This window comes from Callospermophilus lateralis, chromosome 6, assembly GCF_048772815.1.
Source record: "Callospermophilus lateralis isolate mCalLat2 chromosome 6, mCalLat2.hap1, whole genome shotgun sequence".
Classification (NCBI taxonomy): Eukaryota; Metazoa; Chordata; class Mammalia; order Rodentia; family Sciuridae; genus Callospermophilus; species Callospermophilus lateralis.
In genome coordinates, this window is record NC_135310.1 from 139,865,668 (window position 1) to 139,873,806 (window position 8,139).

Sequence of the window (8,139 nt, forward strand, 5' to 3'; positions counted from 1 at the left end):
TTGCAGCGCCACATCCTACCTTTTGGCATGTCACACTTTGAGATATTGGGATATCTTGTGTGTCCCTGATGTGACCTTGAAGTGCATTCTGGCTTAATGTCTTCATTTTTTGTGTCATAATTTTAACATCACAGCATTGTTTATTATGCAAACTTTTTAATACTACAAAAATACAGCAACATAATATATGGATGCAACTAAATACAGAATTGTAACTTTTTTTCTCTTTAAGAGACCAAAATGTCCATTGGTAGTAAAACAAAGAGACTTCATTATAAGCAGAAACAGGTCGGTCATTAGCTTCACAATTTGCTTAGAAATGATCTATAAATGCATTTTCCACTGGCTACTTACCATAAAATGTAAAGAGGGAGCTAAAGGAAAATTTCTTTGTTGTTTTCTATCATATGAAAGATGCTATATTGTATTTTAGCAGGCCAGTATATGGAAAATAAGGAAATAAAATGTTATTACAAATATGAAGGAGTTATGAGATTCAGGCTAAAGAGGGCACTAAATGAGAATAATATGTATGTAAAGAATCCAAAACAAAAAGCAGTTGTTATTAAAAAGCTCTTGGTGCATTGTAAGGATATTGGGTTTTTTTCCATGTGTATTTTTAAACAATGGAAGTGTCAAAAATTAGGGTGAACTGTGTTAGACTAAATTACATTATTGTATAGACTGCATAATATAACTGCATAATATAGCTGTATTATAATTATCCTAGGGAAGCATAGTTTGCATGATTTTGTGGCAATTTATACTCAATAAAAACCTTCTGGAGTACCTTTATTTTGGAATATCCTGTAAACAATTAGACCACCAGAGTATGATTGTACAACAGTAAAAATGTTCTCTTGAATTAAATTGAAGAGATCTTTTGAATAAAAAATTTCAAAAGGAAAAGAAAATATATAAAGTTGCTTAGAGCTGTTACTTTGTAAGTACACAATCCCCTACCCAATTTTCAAAGCATCTTAATCTCCATCAACAACAACAACAACAATAAAAAAATTTTTTCTGTTGTTAAATTCATCATTATGGATAAAAGTGCTACAAATTGGTCAAATGGAGCCCACAAACACTGATGTTCAAGCTGGCCTATTGGCAACTAACACATAACAGGAGGTCAATAGAGAGTTTAAAAGATCTTCCCTTTCTTGTTCCTTTCCAAGGTCCCTGAGGAGTTATGTTGCTCTAAAGTACATTCTTGAGCTTCCCAGTTTGCTTTCTCCTTCACAAACTGACATCATTTTCTCTCTAGTTCCTTATGTTGGGCTTCCAAATTCTTTTTCATTGGCTCAGGGCATCACTACACCTCGGCTTCAAAGTCCTTCAGTTTTTCAACCTTTCCTTGACTTTCATCTCAAACACCCGCTCCATCTCCATTTCCACCTTCTTCATCTTGGCTACACACTCTCTCCTTTCTCCTTCCCTTTGTGCCAGAGAGCTCTTCATAAGCTGCCCTTTATTCTTGCTATTATCAACTCCATTGTAAGTTCCAGCTGCAAGTTTTCTGCTTCTGTCGTTCTCATCATGTACATTATTAGTAACATTTTTCAACTCCTGCATCTATGTTTTTATCAACATATTTCTTAGTATTGTAAGATCAAAATGCTCACCGTTTTCAACTTCAGCCACACCCCAAGGATATGCTGCCTCCTTCTGACCCTTTTGCCATTAACTTCAATAATAGTATTACTGCCTCCCACAGCAAGAGGTCAATGGCCCTTTATCTTTTTAATCACTTATTTTCTTCCTTATCTTCTGTTTCTGGAAATTCACATGTTTTATGTTCCTGAATTTCTTTCATTATCTGTTTTCTTTTTCATGCAAACACTTCATAAACTCAGAATCCAATGGTCCATGTCCTGAAGGTGCAAAGAAGTATAACCATACTGTACTTCTGTTATCAGGCATCTGATGAGTGTTCACTAACATTCTGCATTTAGGTAATCCTATAAGGATAATTTACTATCAATGTTACCAATAACAGATTGCCAGCAATGACTATTGTCCACAGCATCTCCAAGCCCTGGGGTATCAACTATTGTGAGCAGCAACTGAGCACCACCTACTTTGATTAAATCTTTGGATCTTTCCACCAGCAGTCTGGATACTCAGGAAAATACAAATCTGTGAGGAATGATGAGTTGATTAATATTGATTTTCCCAGTCCAGATTCACCTACTACCATATGTGAATTAAAACCCTCTCTTCTGTGATTTTCTATAAACTTGATTTGGGAGATTGGCAAATCCCACGTAGCCTTCAAGGTTCTTCATTTGAGCTACTCCCCAGTTCCCACTTGTGAATAGTTGGGCTTCTTTGTATGTTCCTTCAACAGTATCTCTAATGCTTACTTTATTTCATTTGTCTGTGAAAATCCTGGAGACATGGAGGGAGTATATGGTGGAGGACGACACTGGGAGTTTTATGGGTTTTTATCTATTAGTTTGGATCTGTGCTTTTTATAGGGGCTAAGAGGTATATTTGATGGCTTCAGTGACAGTCCTGTTATTTCACCAACTCTTGCTCCAGCACCCTAGAGCCCTCTCACAAAATGAGTTCTGGAGATAACATTGAACACATCCTAATCAAACATTCACCAAGGTTTACTGCCCCTGGAATTCCTAGGGCTAGGATATACCCAGCTGTTTTATTTTTGACAGTTTTTTTTCCAGAATTATTTTTTTAGTGAGCTCACCTTCCATTTTATTGCCCTTCTTATCATAAATTCATTTTTGTGTTATGCACACTTAAGTGATACTCTTGTTTGACCAGCATGCCTAAGTTGAAACATTTCTATGCGCCCTTCAAAATTATTTGTGTGTATGTGTGTGTGGAACTGGGGATTAAACCCAATTGTGAACTACATCCTCAGTTATTTATTTATTTATTTAGAGACAAGGTCTCTCACTAAGTTGCCCAAACTGACCTCCAACTTATGATCCTCTAGCCTCAGCCTCCTGAGCTGCTGGGATTACATGTGTGGTCCACTACCCCAGGTTTAAAATGATTCCTAAACTGCAATCATAAGCATAACATGTAAAAGCTTTTGGCTTTATGGCTATCTACCTATTTTTATCTCTTTGGCTTTCTATTTATACTAAGTGTTAGGTGCAGGACAGGCTGAATAAGTTGTCTGCAGGGCATGCCAAACAAAGTTAGCTGCAGGATGACCTGGCCACTCAAACTCTCTGTCTGGTTCTTTATCACCTGTTTGCTTCAAGCCCAAATGCCCAAGCCCCTGCTCAAGGCTGAACACTCAACCCCCTCTCATCCCCCCCAAGGCTGAATACTTAACCCCCCTTGTGCCAACAAGGCAGCTTGCAGACCCAGAGACCTCATTAGATTTGGACTATAAAAACTCCCTCCTGCTGGACCCCTCTCTCTCTTGCTCTCTTGCTCTTGCGCTCTCTCTCTCTCTCTCTCTCTCTCTCTCTCTCTCTCTCTCTCTCTCTCCTCTCTCTCTTCTTCTCTCTTTTTCTTTTCTCCTCTGTTGCACTGCTCCAATAAAGATCTCTTGGTCACTCCGAGTGTTGTGGTCACTTTCCTTTCACTAAGATAGGAAGTTATTTGTGTTGCTTGGAGGTTTTTTGGGTTTTGGTTTTTAATCTCAGCCCACTTGCAAAATGCAATCAAAAAATTAACTCTTTACCTTATTTGAGACTGGAGAAAATAAAGATTAGATTAGAAAGGTTTTTTCCCTGAATAAGCTGTTTCATGTGGAAATTTTGACTCAAGGCTTAGATATGGTGTGCAAACAAAAAATCATAATGTTTATTTCTTGTGTTAGTATTTTATTTCTATGAACAAAATATCCAAAAGAGGAAGAAGATTTTATGCTGCCATATGGTTTCAGAGGTATCAGTCCATGGTTGGCTTGCTCCAAAGCAGAAACATCTGGGTAGAAAGGCATGGAAGAGGAGAGATGCTCACCTCATGACAGCTAAGAGAGAGAGAGAGAGAGAGAGAGAGAGAGAGAGAGAGAGAGAGAGAGAGATAACAAGTAGTTTCCAAAGGCACATCCCCAGTGAATTATTTCCTCCAACCTTGCCTCACCTGCTACAGTTTGTAACTCCTCCCAGTAGTTCATTCATGTCATTAATTCATCAAATGCATTAATCCAGTGATAAATTCAGAATGACTATGAGTACATCACTTCCCCAAAACCTGACCTCTGGACATTGCTGCACTGGGGACCAAGCCTTCAACATGTGAGCTTTGGGGGGTCATTCCTGATCCAAACAACAACAGTCATATAAACATATGACCTTTAGATTGCTTCAATTTCTTGTGAATGTAATTTGTATTCAACTCTGATTTTACAAATTAATAAGTACATATTACCATATTATTCTGTCTCATAAATAAAATTTAATGTAAGTAGATATCTCACAAATGAGTTAATTTAAACTTGTTGATAAGATAAAATTCAGAATGTTTAAAATTAGCCAGGAACAGTGGCTCACACCTGTAATCGCAGAGGCTGGGGAGAATGAGGCAGGCAGATTGTGAGTTCAAAGCAAGCCTCTGCAAAAGCGAGTCACTAAGCAACTCAGAGAGACCCTGCCTCTAAATAAAATAAAAAATAGGGCTGAGGATATGACTAAGTGACTAAGTGCCCCTGAATTCACTCCCTGGTACCCACCCACAAAAATAAATAAATAAATACATAAAAATTCTAAAATTGCTAACTTTTTTTTGGCCCATATTCCTGGCCATTCAGGATAATATTTATCTCTGTTAGGTGTTCAAGATGCAATGTCCATGGCTTTCTATGTTTAAAATACAACATCAACTTTTAGGTTTGACAAAGAAATAAGGTGTTAACTATGCTGGTCTGATATGTTGGTTCTCATGAGTAATCTAAAAATGGGCAAATTAGTTAAATATAAGAAGGTAAATGTTTATATAGATGGAGATAAAACATCTGAATCATTTATATATTAAAATATTGATAAATCAATTACTAAATATAAATTCAAGAAGTCTTAGCTTTCTAGATTATACCAAGTGTCTGTCTATTAAGTGTATTTTTATAAACTCTTGGTATATAGGAAAATAACTTTTCCCTGGATCTTTATTTAAAAATAAGGCTTTATTGGGTGCAGTGGCACCCACCTGAAATCCAAGTGGCTAGGGAAGCTGAGGCATGAGGATTGCAAGTTAGAAGCGAACCTCAGCAATTTAGCATAGACCTAAGCAACTTATTGGGACCCTGTCTCTAAATAAAATATAAAAGACTGGGATATGTGGCTCACTGGTTGAGTGCTTCTGGGTTCAATCTCAGGTCCAAAAAAAAAAAGTCTTTTAAGAGTTAATGTTCTAATTAACATGTACAATTCTATACAGAAAGAAAGAGAAAGGGAGAAAGAATTTTAAGCTGCATTTTGATGAAAATATTGAGTGTAGAATTTTTTTTAAAAAGTATTAATTTGTCTAAATTTTAAAAATTTATATGTTTTGTTTCAACCTGTAAATTTTAAAAGAGACAAAAAAAGTAGAACAAATCTTTTCTCTTATTTTAAACAAAAAATTGAGGTGAAAAGATACAAACAAAGTTATAAGGATTAGGATATGTCTTTTAGAGAGTGTTTTTGAATGAGGAAAGATTTTGTATGGTAAAGTATGATGTTTGTCCTAAAGTAAAATGACTGGATTCTTTCAAAAATGGGAAGAAAGATAGGACAAAAATTCAAAACCTAAAGATTTACACAAGTTGCAGATAGTCTAAGCAGTTTGCAAGTTTGTGAAGGACCAATGTCCTAAAAGGAAATGTACATGTAATTATACTTGATATAGTTAAGAGAAATTATTTGCAGAGTTTTTAAAAATAAATATTTAATCCAATGGATGTAAAACCAGAATCTGGGTTCCTACATTTTTTTAAAAAAAATTTCTTTTGTTCTGTTACCAGGGTTTTTGTTTTGACCTCAAGTGCCCCACTGAGCCACATGCCCCACTCAGCCCACATTAACCTTCAGGATATATAGAAACACTCAAAACACTTAACACCAATAATAATCAATCAATAAATGGTCTAAGAAACTGAACAGACACTTCACAGAAGAAGAAATACAATTGATCAACAAATATATGAAAAAGTGTTAAACATCTCTAGTGATTAAAGAAATGCAAATCAAAACTACTCTAAGATTTTATTTCCCTGCAGTCAGAATGACAATTATCAAGAATGTAAGCAACAATAAATGTTGGCAAGGATGTGGAAAAAAGGTACACTCATCCATTGTTGGTGGGACTACAAACTGGTGCAACCATTATGGAAAACAGGAAGATATTCCTCAGAAAACTTAGAATGGAACCACCATTTGACCCAGCTATTCTACTCTTTGGTTTATACATAAAAACCTGAAAATCACATAAGACAGCAACACAGCCATTGTTTATAGCAGCTCAATTCATAGTAGATAAACTATGGAACCAATCTAGATGCCCTTCAACAGATGAATGGGTGAACAAAATGTGTATATACACAATGGAATATTACTTAGACTTAAAGAACAATGAAATGGCATTTGGAGATGAATGGATGAAGCTGGAGGATATCATACTAAGTGACATAAACCAATTCCAAAAAAACAAGGGCTGAATGTTTTCTCTGGTATGTAAATGCTAATTCACAATAAGGTGGGGGAATGCTAGGGAAGAATAGAGGTACTTTGGATTAGACAGGGGACTGAAGAAAGGGGAGTGGGTATGAGGGTAGGTTAGGGTAGTTAAATGCATCAGACATTATTCCCATTTGTGCATATATAATTACACAACAGGTGTGATCCTATATTATGACAACAAAGAAGAATGAGAAGTTATTCTCCATTTATGTATGATGTGTCAAAATGTATTCTCTCGTCATGTATAACTAATTAGAACAAATAAAAAGTTTTTTTTTTTTTTTTTTTAAAAAAGGCTTTCTCCCTTAAGAAGAGTAAAAATATTCTAAGGCATTGTTATAAACTGAACCATGTCCTACCAAAATCCATATGTTGAAGCCTTAGCTCCTATAACCTCAGAATGTGACTATATTTGGAGAGAAACCCTTTAAAGACATAATTAAGATTAAAAAGAGTTTTTTCTGTCCTTTTTAATTTAATTTTTTAAGTTTTGAGAGAGGATGTTGCTAAGTTGCTGAAGTTGGCCTTGAACTTGAAATTCTCCTGCCTCAGGCTGCCATATTGCTGGGATTTCAGGCATGTGCCACCATGCCTAGGTCAAAGAGGCTTGAGTGGGCCCTAATTCTACAGAACTGGTGTACTTATCAGAGGGAATTAGAATCTACAGAGAGACATGAGAGATGTTCAAGCATGGGAATAGTTCATGTGAAAATGCTGAGAAGCAGCCCTCTGCAATCCAAGGAGACAGGCCTCAGAAGACTAATGCTGCTGACCCACTGATCTTAGAATTCCAGTCTCCAGAACTGGCTAATATACATTTCTTTTGTTGAAGTCACCTAATCTGTGGTATTTTCTATGGTATCCCTAGCAGCTAACATGGTGGCTTAAAACAGTTGAGTGCCATTTGGGTCCACATTAACCTTGCCCTTCCTGTGAGGCCACCCTCCCTTGCTCATTGCCCTCCAGCCACACTGGTCCTCTCTGGTTTCCAGGATTTTGGCCTTTTCATGCACCATTTTTTCTCCTCAGAACTCTAGTCTTCCTGCTTTTTAAATGGCTGAATCCTTGTCCCACAGTCTCAGCTCATGTATCATTTCTGCAGAGATGAAGAACCACCTCATATAACAGAAGTGTCCCCCTGATATCTTCTACCTCTGGCCATGGTATGCTTCTTTCCTAATTTTTTCATGATTTGCAATAACTTCATTTGTTTACTTTTGTGTCTTGTCTTTCCCAGTAGAAGACTTCAGCACCACGAAGACAGGAACAAGTCTGTCTTATTTAGAGTTGTGTCCAGTGGCCTAGCAAAACCTAGAGCTTTAATAAATAATTTCTGAGAGTAAAAAAAATATGTTGGCGAGCATGTGGGGAAACAGGTACACTCATTACAATGTTGGTGGGACTGAATATTAGTGCAACCAGTATGGAAAGCAGTATGAAAATTCTTCAGAAAACTTGGAATGGAACCACTATTTGACCCAGTTATCCCACTCCTTAG

General features: G+C 36.5%; 1 pseudogene; it reads right to left on the reverse strand.

Annotated features, from left to right (window-relative positions):
* Window positions 1-1,144: 1,144 nt before the first annotated feature.
* Window positions 1,145-2,316, reverse strand: LOC143400897 (septin-7 pseudogene; annotated as a pseudogene).
* Between the last annotated feature and the right edge of the window lie 5,823 nt (window positions 2,317-8,139).